The following is a 15,329-nucleotide window of genomic DNA, read 5'->3' on the forward strand; positions in this document are numbered from 1 at the left end:
ACAGTTTCTGTAAACAGTGAAACAATGGAAACAGCACTGTTTAACAGGAAAGAAATGGTTAGGTACATGATGCCATATTCTTAAGATAGCAATAACAGTAATGGTAAGGGCAAATAGCTAAGTAGTAAATTATTATGTTTAAAGATATGGATAGTAAAAACATCTGAAAGAAATAAACTAAAAAATATTAGCTAAAATACCAAGAAAAGTTACTTCATGGGGGGGTAGAGATAGTGGTGAATATTTCTTCCTCTCTTTTATACTTTTTTTCTATTTTTCAAAATTTCCAAAGTAAACATTTTAAAATCTTGAAAATTTAAAAAGATCAGAGTGAATGATAACTTCATTAAAGGGAGAAAGGTAGAACTGACTGCATTTGAAATAGTTCGTTCAGATATGAGGCCACGTTTGGAAACAATACCTAATATCTTGTCTCTTGGAACAAGTTCCAAGGATAGTAAAATCATCTTGGAATGAGTAAGAAAGGGTTATTAATTTTCTTTGAAAGGTTGTTGATCTATAGAGTTTATCCTATATGAGTACCTTTTTTGTTTTTTTGGGGGGTTGGACACCATGGCTCGTGGGCTTTTGGGAGGCCAAGGCGGGAGGATTGCTTGAGGCAGGAGTTTGAGACCAGCCTTGACAACATAGCGAGAACCCTGTCTTTACAGAAAAAGAATTAAAAATTAGCTGGGTGCAGTGGCACGTGCCTACAGTCCCAGCAACCTGGGAGGCTGAGGCAGGAGGATCGCTTGAGCCCAATAAGTTTGAGATTGCAGCAAGCTTTGGTCACATCACTGCACTCCAGCCTGAGTGACAGAGCGAGACCTTGTCTCAAAAATTAACCTAAAAAAAACAAAGATATTAATACAACTTTTTTATATCCTCTGGCACCTGGTACTTGATGAGTTCATGAGGAACTAGAGAATGAATGAATGAAATTTGCACTGCATTTTGGTCACAAATTGACAAGATGTCTCCATATACTTTAGGGATTAGATAGCATATATTGATAAGATGGAGAAAATAGAGATATTTGGAGTAGAATAATCACCAGCTTACTTAGCATATTTTATCCTAACGTGTATCCTAGGCATATACATGTCAGTCTTGAAAAATGAAGTCCTTTATTAAGATGGATTTTCAGAGAGAAAGAAAAACTAATAGCAGAACCAGTTAAGGTGGTATGTGGGACCAGTAATGGGTAGGGGAAGGGCTGGGCCTGGGAAGTGGGACCCCAGACTGTTCAGGGAAGCATGCATCCCCACTGAAGATCAGGATTGTCCTGGAAATACCATGTTAACCTACCATATGGTATTGGATAGTTGTGTTTGTGTATACATATTATTCTTTAAATTTTGGATCTTTTTGGGGGTTCATTTTTAAAACTGTATTTTTTTTCCTAGAAAACCAGAAAATTAGCACATAGGCTCATACCAGGTGTCAGAAAGGTTATTAGAGATAGTTTGGTAGATATTTGAGTGAGACAGTATTATAATCATATAATCAGTAGTCTGATTTACACATCGTTTATGGTAATAAGTATCCCCAGGCAATAATCTCCCCCCCTTCAATAATTAGCAGAGGACTTAATGTATCCAATAATTATTTTTAAAAAAAATTTTGTTAAATTTCCAGATTAGGCTGTTAGCACCCTTAATATCAATGACCTTTTTGAAGTTTGCTAATTTTTTTTCCTACCTCAGATAAATTTGCTTTTCACTGTCAGCATTACTTATATTTCATCCTGTGTTCGTGTGCGTTCTTGCTGTTGCTACATTCAACATCCAAATTGTAATTTATATTTATAACTGCCTCTCATCTAATTATATTCTTTCTCATTTTTAAAACACAGCAAAATCAAGTTTAGCTAGCCATTATACTAAAATGTACTACATTTTCTTTTAAATTTCTTTTAGTTTGTTTCCTCTAGATGGTAAACTGTATTCAGGCAGGGATTATGTTTGATTATTGATGTGAATGCAACTTTTTAGTACATAGCTGCGTACTCAGTGGACTCAGTACATACTGACCAGTTGTTGAAAAATCTGATGCAGCCTCCCTATGTTTAGCATAGCCAGAGTAGTTTATGTATTCGTTAAATCTGACTCAGTAATTGGCAGACCTAGTGTTTCAAGTACTGGGAAAACACCTGCTTGCCTCTCACAGATGTCAAGAAAGTACCTGGTAGAAGAGTCTTACGACACAGCCTAACTTGTGTAGGACAGAAGATACCATCTGGACTTTGTAGAACCCAGAAATACAAGTCTAAAAATATCTTGATAACAAATTCTTTGAAATATTTTTGAAGGTCCTGAGCATTTCACTTTTTTGGCTATATTATTAGGAATTGGTTGATCTCTGCAACTAAAACAATGATTACAGTAATCACTGTCATTATCAAGCGTTTACTATGGGCCAGACCCTTTCCTAGGTACTTTACATACAATGTATTGTTCTGTTAAAAACTTAACAAGGTTTGTATTATTATTTTACAAACGAAGAAACTAAGGCCGAGGGAGGTTAACTAACTTGCCCAGGAGCACACATACAGTAAAGGCAGAAGTAAATACTTGAGATATAGTTTGTTGAGTTCTAAAACTTAGGTGAATTTTACCTCCTAATACGTCTCAAGGATGCGGGTACTGGAGGAAGAACTGTATGAAATCCAAATATTTGGCACTAGCTGTTTTGTATAATACTAGTAAATATTCATATTGCCCTTATGGTATTGCTTATACTCGTACAATAATTGGTTCTTGCTTATATAGAAATCTACAGTTTTCTGTAGTGAATATATGTGTTACAGCAATCACAACTATTTATCTTAAATATCAGTAAATATTTATCATAGGAATGAACATATATTAAGTCTTGACAGAGCTCTCGAGGCATAATGACTCGGTTGAAAGTAGCAGATTTCAGTAAGAACCATGCCAAAAATATTGAGCTATAAGTTATTAGTGTACCTAGTTTTAATGGCAAACATGATGATTTTCTTAGTGCCATATGATGAAATAAATAACTTACTAGAAGTTTGTAGACAGGTTTTTTTTATCCCCCCCTCTGGAGACAGAGTCTTGCTTTGTTGCCCAGGCTGGAGTGCAGTGGCATAATTTTGGCTCACTGCAACCTCTGCCTCCCAGGTTCAAGCAATTCTCCTGCCTCAGCCTCCCAAGTACCTGGGATTACCATGCCTGGCTAATTTTTGTATTTTTAGTAGAGATGAGGTTTCACCATGTTTGCCTGGCTGGTCTCGAACTCCTGACCTCAGGTGATCGATCCCCCCGCCTTGGCTTCCCAAAGTGCTGGGATTACAGGCCACCTCACCCAGCCTAGATAGTTTTATTCACTTGGCTGTTTTACCAAAAAAAAAAAAAAAAAAAAAAAAAAAAAAAAAAAAGGTATATTCTGAAACTTAGGAAAGCATTACCTAAGAATCAAGTTTATAAATATATTCTTGATGAAGAAAAAAAGCAAAGCATTTCTGATATAATAGAAATTTCAAACCTCATAGGAAAGAATGCTGTTTTGCTTCTTGTTTGGCGAAGGGTGTCTTAGTAAGTCTGCTTCCTCTGTGAGGAAGAAAATGAATGTGCACAGCCTGCCTGGTACTTACTGAAATCTCCTTTGGATAAATAATTTCTTTTTCAAAAATTTTAATTTTGTAAATTGGCAATTTGTAATTATATACTTATAGGGTACAAAGTGATGTTATATTTTGTGAATATTGGCTAGGCATGGTGGCTCATGCTTGTAATCCCAGCACTTTGGGAGGCTGAGGCGGGTGGAGTGCTGGAGCTCAGGGGTTCAAGATGAGCCTGGGCAACATGGTGAAACCCTATCTCTACAAAAAAAAAAAAAAAGAAAAAGAAAAACAAAAAACAAAGTGATGTTATATTTTATAAATATAATGTGGAATAATTAAATCAAGCTAATTAACATATCCCTCGTTTTGAAAACTTTGTTTTTGTGGTGAGAACATTTGAAATTTAAGAATTTTGATGTGTATAATACACTATTGTTAACTATACTTTCCATGCTGTACAATAGATCTCAAAATACAAAACAATAGAAAACCCATTGAGGCTTTCCAGGGGCCTAGAAGAAAATCCCAAAGTTAATTTGGAGCTCAGAAAGTTAATTTAGAATTTGATTTGGGGAAGCTTGTCAAAATTATCGAAGGTTTAAAACACTTGATCAAAATAGGATCACAGGTCACTGCGAAATAGTAGTCATTCATTTAATCAGTGTGATAATAAAAGGATTTCAAAAGGCAAATATAGAAAGTTATATATTTGTAGATAAAACCTTAGTTCTTTAATAGAGATAACTCACAACACTTAAATAAAGACAATATGAAGCACAGGGAATCATACTGATAAAACACAGAATCCTTGTTTTCGAGACCAGTTACCTAAAACATAAAAACCTTTCATTATTTTTTATTAAAAGCAGATCAATACGCCTCCAGGAAAACCTCATTTTAACAGAGTATCAGATTACCTGTTTTGTGTTAGTGTATTTTGATATTAATGCTCAGTTTTTAGAAAAACTTTTAATTTCCTTCCAATTTTAGCCAGTTTGATTACATGTAAAATTTCTTTTGCAAGTTTCATTTTCCACAAACCTTCTACAGCCCTTCTTATATCCTATGCTTTTTACTCATATTGGAACAACCAGTCACTCTAGGACAAAAATTACTATCTTTTTCTCTTAATAAAAACATATCTTTCATGTAAGCCTGACTTATCAAAAAACCACTTTCCTTTCCTTGCATAAAGAGTTTTTTCTCTTATTTCTAGTTTTAATTATCATATAGTAGAGTTTTTAACTTAGTGATTTTAATTTATAGAGAAAACTGAGGAAGTAATAAGCAATTTTGAGCTGTTCTGTATCAGCATTTTGTAGATGAGCACTGTTTCAAAATTTTTAGAACACTTTTTCTCATAATGCAGTTTTTTCATGTTTTTTCAACAGACCCAGATATATAGCTTCCATATAAAAACAAGATGTCAAAATACATATACTTCAAACTTGTATTCAGCAATTAATGTTTCAGCATTTTAACTTACATAGAAATGAGGCAGACATTTCATGAATATCTATTTAAGATTTCACGTTACTGCAAAGGAATTTTAAAATTTTGAAAAGTGAATTTATAAACATTTATCCTATTCACATTCACCTAATTTATTCATTCTTAATAGTTATGTTTGAATTGCTCATGGAAAACAAGGCTACCCATCATCTTATTTTTTGACAAATCGGACAGTTATCAAAAATATCACAGAAGCAAAGAAACCAAAAACTTAAACTTGGTTTTTCCTTCTCCCTTTTACTTCCATGTCTGACATGTATCAAGCAATTCATTTTCATGTGTATTCTGCAATAAGGTTGGATTTATAGTTTTAAGATCTTAAATATCTAGGAGATAACAAGCCTGTTTGACTAGTAAAACTAGGTTTAAAGAAAGTATGCTTGCATTATAATTGATGCTAGCAATTCCGGAAACGTTTTTATTTTAACAATAATTTTAAAACTAGCTTTATTTACCAAAGATTATCTCTGATCACCTGAAGTAAAAGACATTAGTTTCTGTTTTCTGAGAGAATATTTATTTAAGCATCACTTTTTAAAAGCCAGCTAAACAGAGCTTTTATTTATTTATTTATTTATTTATTTATTTTTGAGACAGGGTCTCTGTTGCCTATGCTAGTGTGCAGTGGTGTCATCATGGCTCACTGTAACCTCCACCTCCTGGGCTCAGGTGATCCTCCCACCTCAGCCTCTCAAGTAGCTGGGACCATAGTCCTGCACCACCACGCCTTGCAAATTTTTGTATTTTTTGTAGAGTCAGGGTTTCACCATGTTGCTCAGGCTGGTGGCGAACCCCTGGGCTCAAGCGACCTGCGCACCTCAGCCTCCTAAAGCATTGGGATTACAGGTGTTAGCCACCATGCCTGGCCTAAATAGAGCTCTTTATAAATTTCAGAAACATCATCCAAGGTACATAACATGCATAATAGACATACACAAATGTACAGATGCCAGTTTCCCAGTAGTTTCTCTCCCTGTTTCAGAAATCCGTCTTTCCCATTTCATTGCTCTAGTCAGTTGTTAGCTAAGCAACCCTAAATTTGTACTTCGAAAGGCGTGAATGTTAATGTGGGAAGTTTACTTCTCAAAGGCACTGGGTAAAAATGGAAGTTGTTTTCAAGAAAGAGCTGAGGGCATATTGCCTTTTGTCAGAGGTCAATGGTATAGAGACTGTGGACCTAAATTTAGGTCTGAATATCTCCAGAGCTTATCTGGGTGGACAAAACACCCATTTTCTGCTAAAACTGGATTCAGTGTATTTTCCTATGACTTGGTCTTGAGATTTCTGCCTGGGGAGTGGCTATAAACTGTAGTCCTGCCCTGATGGGCCTATTGAGATAGCCCTTTTTTTTGTTTTTCTTTTGAGACAGGGTCTCACTCTGTCACCCAGTCTGGAGGGCAATGGTGATTATGGCTCACGGCAGCCTCAACCTCCTGGGCTCAAATGATCCTCCCACCTCAGTCTCCCGAGTAGCTGGGACTGCAGGCAGGCGCCACTAAGCCCAGCTAATTTTTTTGGTATTTTTTGTAGAGATGGGATTTTGCCGAGTTGCCCAGGCTCACCTCAAACTCCTGGGCTTAAGTGATCTGCCCTCCTTGCCTCCCAAAGTGCTGGGATTACAGGCATGAGCCACCATGCCTGGCCAGCCACTTTTTAAGAGCACTGAGCAAGAGGAGAATTAGGTTCAGGTGTGTCAGTTAGGGAGCCACAGAGGAGGATTCAAAAGATATGCTGAGGCAACAAAAAGCCATACGAATTCACTGCAGAATTTTACAAAGAAGTACACAGATGAGCCTAGGAGAACATTGAGAAGCCTATTCAAAATAACCGCCTGAATGTCAGAAAGGTGTATTTTGGGAACAAATTTTGTTAGGTGGCTTTTAGTTTAGCTTCTGTTTCTTCACTGGATTATTGAGTTCCAGGTGGGGCACATTAACAAATAGGGCTGATTAAGCATTATGACTACACTCAGCATGGAAAGCTCTGAAAAAGAAGCAAACCGGCTTGACCTGAGGGCCTAACTTTTATAAGACTTTCCCAATGTTCCTTTGTTTTTGTGGTGAGGTAGTAACTAAGTGAAATGGCCGGCAACTTGAATTTTTTTGTCAACTAGTTTTAAGTGTTTCATTTTCCTTTTGTAAAGTGTCTTAAAAGTGGCAATAAACAATTTTTTTTTGAAAACTTAATTTTTTTTTTTTTTTAGAGACAGGGTCTCACTCTGTCACCCAGGCTGGAATACAGTGACGTGATCATAGCTCACTGCAGCCTCGAATTCCTGACCTCAAACAGTCCTCCCGCCTTGGCCTCCCAAAGTGTTTAGATTACATGTATGAGCCACTGTGCTGGCCTGAAATCTTTTAGAAGCTTCTACATACCAATAGATGCCCCTGGGTTGGCCTAAATTAAGACTCCTTATTTTTAAATGGACTTCTTAAAGTGCAGTGTTGTTTATCTGAAATGCTCCATGTAATGGCCATTGTAATCCTAAATTATCTTTGTTATGATTTTGCAATTTTTGTCAGTATTTTGTAGTTTCTGGGACCTAACACTTACTCATATAAAAGACAGGTTTATCCAGAAGGTGGAGTACTCAGTTCTTTAGAAATTAAGGATCTCATTTTTTATGTTGAATATTGGATCTCTCAAATCTGAGGTAAAAGCCTAAGAGGGAAATGCCACAGTGTTGGGTTGTACAATGCTTTTGGTGTGCCTTCTTGTGCAGATACTTCCTGAAGGTGGCGGCACTGCTGTGTTTTGTGTCCAGTTTATCCTCTCACGACAGTCTTATTTTTTCATATCTGGTTAATCTAAAAGCTCTTAAGTGCTTGAACCAGGTCCACCAGTCAAGTTGTGACTTTTGGCACTGGGATCCCCTTGACTGACTAGCCAGTGATTTCCCCCTACCAAAGCACACAAGAAAAAGAAACATAGAGGATAGAATCTAAATTTCTGTGAATTCTGAAAGCTGGAGATCACACCCTCTACAATAATAGCCACTCATTGCAGCCGCGGTACATTGCCTTTAAAACTGCAGCTCTTGCTAGCCACTGCAAACCCCAAGAGTACATATGCTCTCTTATAGCACAAACTAATCCTGAGTTCAAAAGCCAAAACTATCCAGGGGCTCCACGCAGAGATCAGAGTCTGAACCGTGAGGAACTTAGAACCTTCCGAGCAGTGTGAGGAAGACAGGGGACTTTTAGAGTTGGGCAGCCCCTCTCCTGCATTCCTCATGGGGTCTCGGGTGCCATCAACAGTGTTTTTCAGGTCCCACTATTGGGCACCAGAACTACCAAAAGACAAAATTACAGGAAGTTTAGTTATAGATTTGATTGGCTTTTATTTTATTTAACATCAGGTTACTTCAGGTTACTTTTTGGTAAGGGTTAAAGCAGAGGGGACTTCCTTATTACACTGGCTCAGGAAGACTGTAATCTCCCATTTTCAGAAAAAAACTGATCTGTTTTGGGATCTATCTCCTTCCTTAAAGTTTCAGTTTGATTATGTGGCATAGCGTGAGTAATTCCAGTTTGGTTTGGTCTGGTCTGTTGGGACGTAGTGTAGGAGCTCAGTCCAAAACAATGGCCTCCCATAATTTTTGTTTAAAAAAACTGATCTGTTTTTGGGATTATTTGATTCAAATCAAATCAAAAACTGATTTGATTCTGGGATACCCAGAAGTGGGATTGCTGGATCTGAATGAGCAATTTCTTGAATGATCTGGAAACAAAACCAGAGTGCTGTTTTAGAGAGTTCTATGGGGATTGAGATGAAGTGTTTGGCATTTGTGTAGGAAGGTGTCTGGCTTCTTGGAGTTGGTTGAGGTAGTATCATAAGGGACACTCCCAGGACTTGGTAAAAACATGGTCCCTTTAAAACAGCTCATTGAACAAGCTTGAGCCCTCATAAACCAGTTCAGTCTCCAAATCTAATAAGACTTTGCTTTCAGCCATATGGTGCTTTGACTCGAGAGGAAACTAGACTCTTAATGTTCACACAAACATCGTTTATTTACCGAGAGCGGATTTTTCGTCTAGGCATACCCTCCGTATTGTTTCTGAAGGTGATGCTGCATTTTCTTTACCTTATGCATCGTGCGGATGACTTCCCTAGAAAGCATGTACTGCAATACTTCAGCTGTTTCATCATTAACGGAAGAAGCTCACATTCAAAGCAGTGTTCCTTTAGGAATTTTCTTTAGCAGTTCCAGTCATCGATTAACTCCTGCCTACCATAATATTACACGCTAGCAGGGCAGTGTTTCATTGGAATCAGATTAGGGCTCAATTCAGTCCTGAGCCGTCCTGATTTCTCTATCTTGGTTCCTCTCTGGAAGGCTCTCAGGGCTGCCAGCTGTGTGGCCTGTTTGAAAGCATTAGATTGTGGATGAGGCTTGTGGCAGGAATGTGGGTTTGCTATTAGTGTTGCAAAATTACTTCTTACAGAGAATGGTACCTTCCTCCTGCCTCCTGCAGTCTGGTTTTAGATTATTTTTCTTGTGGTTTTGGTTTGTGAGTGTGTCCTCATGGCTTTCTTTTCCTTTATTCCTTTTACCTTTGTTAACACAGATAGTGAAGAAAAGAATAAGCAAGAGATATTTTTGTATTTGTTTATAGTGTCAAGTTTTATAGGCGACTTCCCCTTTGTCTTGTGTAGTATAAGGTCAGGGTAGTTAAAATGTTTGGAATCATTTAACTTACTTTCCCAAGAATGCTTTTATTGTTTTGGTATTAAATATAAGTATTAATAATATGGTTATAATATAGAAGGCGTGGACATGAAAGAATCTACCCATAATGGCATCATGCATACACAACCGTTTTTAATGTTTTAATGTATTTTCTTTTGGGTCTCTAAGAGGTTATTCTGTTTGTTTTGTTTTTTAAGTGTTTTTGCTGGAAATGAAATTTCATAGGTTGGAATTTTACCTCATTTTCTCAATTCTTTCTTTTTCTTAGAGGTGTTGAATGCCCAAAAAGACAGCTGAAAGAAAAGAGGAAGAAATCAAACATAGAATGACTTTTGTATCATCAATATCATCAACAAGCTAGATGATCATCCCTTTATAATCAGTGTCAAGTATCTTACCTGATTTCTGTAAGACATAGTCAAAAAGTGATTGTGAGGCACAGTGCATTGCCTTCCTTAGCTCGCCAAAACTTCTTTACCTTCCAGTATTTTATTGAACATGTTGGAGATTTAGGACACTCAAATAAATGAAAAGGCTCAGATATGTAGGAGTGAGTGGTGTCAACCCACATCAGCATTTATCATTTCTTCCTTCCTGCTAGATAAAATGAGTAAGTTGAGTGAAATGTCTACTAGAAAGCATTGATTACGTAGCACACTTGCGTTTCTCTTGCAGGCCTTAGGAAACATGGTTCGATTCTCAATTCATTATATAACTGAGAAAGACAACAGTCTTGTTCACACATACAATAATACAGTTTTAGTATTCTAAAAAAGCATAGCAGTTGCTGAAAAACAATTTTGGATTGCTTAAATAACAATCCTTTTCATTATTTTTTAAATTATATTTTACATTTAGGAAATGAATGCTGCTTGGTTTCATATTTAAAAAACATTTCAAGCCCTCATTTTTCAATGTTTCAGGGATTTTGTTCTAGTTTAACAATCTGCAGAGTGTAAATTTCTTGTTATATCCATCATACAGGCTTATTACATCATGGAATTTAGGCATTGGAGATGGTAGTTCCATTTTTTTAATGTGACCTTCCAAAATATGCTGTTTGTTACTGTTTTTGTAAGTAGTTTAGACTTAATTCCTTAATCTAGCATTTGGAGTCTAAACTCACTTGCAGAGAGGTCACTTTATATAATTTTACTCCATAGATAGAAATAGGATAATATAGGTTGGTGAAGCATACTATACTTTGATGCCTTTATGAGTCTTTGTGGCATTCTGTACTTTATTTTAAAATATGACTTATTTATTTGTGGACAAGGCAGTTGCCTTTTTTTTTTTTTTTTTTTTTTTTTTGAGATGGAGTCTCACTCTGTTGCCCAGGCTGGAGTGCAGTGGCGCAATCTCCGCTCACTGCAAGCTCTGCCTCCCGGGTTCACACCATTCTCCTACCTCAGCCTCCCGGGTAGCTGGGACTATAGGTGCCCGCCACCACGCCCAGCTAATTTTTTGTATTTTATTTTATTTTTTTTTTAAGTAGGGACAGGGTTTCACCGTAGCCAGGATGGTCTTCATCTTCTGACCTCGTGATCCGCCCTCCTCAGCCTCTGGGATTACAGGCCTGAGCCACCTCGCCCGGCCAGCAGTTGTTTTTGAAATTTACTCTCTGTTTATGGCCTGATTAACAGATCACCTTCTGAATTATAAAATGAATATAATAGGGGGATGGGTGAGGAGGTGGGGAGAAACTTGTATAAACATTTTAAGGATTAGGAAGTGACTGAAATATCTAAAATCTTTTAGCCAACACTGAGTACTTCCATTCCTAAAAATTTTTTCATGTGTGTACCTTAAAAGTAAATATATAACTTACTCTGTTGTTAATTCTTCCAGTTTGAAACAGAAATTTGATTTGTGAATTACAGAAGCATAACATTTCATATATATGAGGTGAAGGGTGAGGTTTGAGACTAGAGCCCACAATCTCTTCTTTTCTCAAAATAACTCTTTTCAGCTTCCCGAGTTACCACTATTACCAGTGACAAGTCATACCTCTTTGCCTGAAGTGGTAAGTTATACCACTTCTAAAATACCATTACTAAAAACAGCTCATTTCTAAGCTGCCTTACATTTTCAAAAGCATTTGAAAGTATTTTTGGACTTGCTAAACATTATTAGTTAGAAGTAAAAAGAAACTGTGTTTGGTTATTAGGGAACTCATTGTTGCCTAGAGGAAGGGTTAGAAATGCCTAATCCCTTTGGGAATAAATAGATATATCTAGTGTTATAAGATCATGAGCACGAGATAAATTCAGATTAGCTAATTAGCCTTTGCCTCATCATTTGCTGTTTTATAAATAGGGCAAAAACCACACTTATATTAATAGTTACTTCCATGTTACAAGTAGGTTAATGGGCTCAGTGACTAAGTAATTTATCTTCCCCTTTACCTGTAAATGTTTGTTCCTAATTTTATATACAGATCTTATAATAGTTTAAGATGGATTCAAATGTTATTTCGCTGATGTACATTTTCCCCCAATTACCTGTCTTTACTAATATGTATTTAAAGTGTACATTTCATCTGAATTTAGATCTCCCCAGATTTTTCAGTGTCAGTTCTGGGTATGTGATTTAGCTACAGAAGGAGACCTCTTAATATCATGTCATGTCATTTGTGTCACGAGAGTACACTTTACGATTACGAGAAGATTTTTTACCATAGTTCTCTATTCCAAGTTGCTGTTGATTACAAGTACAATATTGGGTCAACAGCTTTTCAGGAAATGAAAAAAGGGACACTGTCATGTTAAATGTACAAATTGTAAGATAATTTACCTTTTCAGAAAAGATAAAAATGTGTATGTTAGAGAAATAAGGAAAAACTATAATAATTTTGTTTTTTATTTAGGAAATGATCATCTTTTAAAAATACACAGAAGTGTTTTCCAAGATGATTTTGTTCATTGGAACAAAAGTGCTTTAGAACGACCGTTGGTATTTTATAAAAAGTCTGACGTATATCTCAATCAGCAAATTTGTGAAATGCTAGATTAAACTAAAGACCTTATGTGCATTATTAATCTACAAATATTCCAAATCTTATTTCATACAGACCCCCTTTTTCCCCAAGAAAGATACATTGATTTAGGAAATCCTGATAAATGGTAATATTTTGATAATGTGTTAAGCCACTGGGATTTTCTTGTTCCAGGAGTCTTGAAAATAATTTTGAGATATAAAGGCCTAAAATTGTACTGTTTTAGGGAATTTAAGACTATGACATTGAATTTAAAGAAACAGTATATTCATTTAAAAATAAACACATTTTTTCCCCTTCCTTGTAGTTCTTGTGGATTTAAAAGTGGCTTGTTTCTGGAAATCTCTTGTGTGAGCACTGAGCTAGAATCAGAAGATCTGATTTCCAGGTTTTTCTTGGCTAAGTGACTTTAATCAAACCATGTCACCTCACTCAGCCTCCCTTTTGGCATTTTCCTAATGCACATCAAAATTACAGGGTCAACACACCTCACAGAGTTGTTGTAAAGATAAAATAAGAGAAGTAGTCTATCTCTAGGCATTTGAAACTTGTAAAATGTTTAGTGCAAGATTAAGGAAATAACTACCTTAATTAAGCAAATGGAAGATGTGGATGCCTTAAAACCTTGTTTAGACTAATGGCTCTTTATTTGAGGATGGTAGAATTTTTTTAGAGCTAAACAGGATTTGGGGACAATTGTGCCACTCTCCTTTTGTCACTGAGGAAACTGAGGACTAGAAATGTTAAGTGATTGGCCTTGGGTCTCACGGAGATCCAGGAAGATGGCCAGGTCTTCTGACGCATGTTCTGATGCCATGCCAGTCTCTAGACTAGTCTAGAAGAGAACAATGAGCTGTCTGTTAAGTAAGACATTCTTCAATATCTTCTTCCCAGATATTGCAACTTTTTATAATGGAATGTTAGTATTGTTATTTTAAAGATTGTTGTGCAGTACACTGTTACGACTTCTGTACTGTGTTTTGGGTAAAACATTGGTAAGTTGCTTTTTAGCAATGATAATTTTTTTCTTTTTTGCGTCATATTTTAAAAAAGAAATTCTGACAAATTACTATGTAATGTGCTAAAACTGAAATTATGAGAAAAAAGAAAATACAAGTTAGTTTATAATTCTGTTGTTGTTTCATTGTCATCTGTGCGATATTGACATTTAGAGCACATAGCACTTGTTACCACTTTCCCCCACCCCATTCCTTTTAAAATATTTTCAAGAGAAAATGAAAAGGACAGGTATGTTTCTTTGTGACCTCTTTTGAAAACATTGTTTTTTTCTTTGCCTCAAATATTACTGGGATAAAAAATAGCATTGCTTATTTTTCTTGGCCACACTTAAAAAAATAACTAGGAAATAAATGTGTTATCAGTCAACAGACACTTGCTGAGAATCTGTTACTGAGACGTTGTGCTAGGTGCTAATGATTTTAAGACATACTACGGTCTTTTGCCTAAGAAACCATAAACATAGTTATTTACTGCGTTCTTTTACAATGTGATATCAAATATTTTCTTTTATTTAAAAATACCATGTAGAATAATTTTCTCTATTTGTGTTCTTTTTGGCATTGTATGAAATTTGAATAGAGAAGTGCTACAAATAGAAAGGTGTGAATAATTTTAGAGCCCTGAGGGTGATATTATGAAAGGTTAAATTGTCTATGCTTTAATAAAAGGAGCAGTTAAAAATTATTTTAGTCACTGGAATAGTGAGTGTGTTTGTTTGAATTGTGGCACACCTAGACAGAAATAAATCTTGTTAAAACAACAGCTTACTACTGACCTTACTTGCTTTGCCCATTTTAGGTCCTAGAATCTTGACTACAGTAAAATAGAAAAGGTCTACTATGCACATTTGTAGGCGTATCTTTAAAAGGTTTTTTAACCTGATACTTTATGAAGAAAAAATAAAAAGAATTCGTTACGCATGCCTTGAATTTATGGTCTGAAATCAGAACCCAAACATTATATACTATAGTTAACTAAAGTGTGTTTAGATACTACAAACTACAAATAACTTTTTGTGGGATTTTGATTCAATCTTCACTTCCTTCTCATAGAGGAACTCAAACTCTCGGTCACTCTATGAGATTGTTTATTTTTTTTTTTTTTTTATGTTTTTTTTTGGGGGGTAAGACGGCGTCTTGCTCTGTCACCTAGGCTGGAGTGCAGTGGTGTGATCTTGGCTTACTGCAACCTCTGCCTCCTAGGTTCAAGCAATTCTTGTGCTTCAGCCTCCCAAGAAGCTGGGATTACAGGCACCCTCTACCATACCTAGCTAATTTTTGTATTTTTAGGAGAGACGGAGTTTCGCCATCTTGGCCCTTTGCTGGTCTTGCTGGTTTCGAACTCCCGGCCTCAAGCAATCCTCCCTCCTTGGCCTCCCAAAGTGCTGGGTTACAGGTATGAGCCACTGCGCCTGGCCTGTGTTTTGATTTGATCTGAATTGTTGGTTATGTCCATAAAAAGCTAGCTATTTTTTATTTGGTTTTGGTTCTTTTGTTTGTTTGTTTGTTTTCGAGACAGGGTCT

General features: G+C 36.3%; 1 protein-coding gene across 17 annotated transcripts in view; it reads left to right on the forward strand.

Moving 5' to 3' along the window:
- NCOA2 (nuclear receptor coactivator 2) overlaps positions 1-15,329 on the forward strand; it is a 298,236-nt gene that overhangs the window by 81,836 nt on the left and 201,071 nt on the right. The window contains exon 1 of one of the 17 annotated variants that reach the window (XM_063612649.1): positions 15,083-15,201. The exons of the other annotated variants lie outside the window; for them this stretch is intronic. The gene's annotated coding sequence lies outside the window, so the exon portion shown is untranslated. Of the gene's footprint in view, positions 1-15,082; positions 15,202-15,329 lie in introns of those variants that run through there. 17 annotated transcript variants of the gene reach the window in all.

Source organism: Symphalangus syndactylus, chromosome 11, assembly GCF_028878055.3.
Source record: "Symphalangus syndactylus isolate Jambi chromosome 11, NHGRI_mSymSyn1-v2.1_pri, whole genome shotgun sequence".
Lineage (NCBI taxonomy): Eukaryota > Metazoa > Chordata > Mammalia > Primates > Hylobatidae > Symphalangus > Symphalangus syndactylus.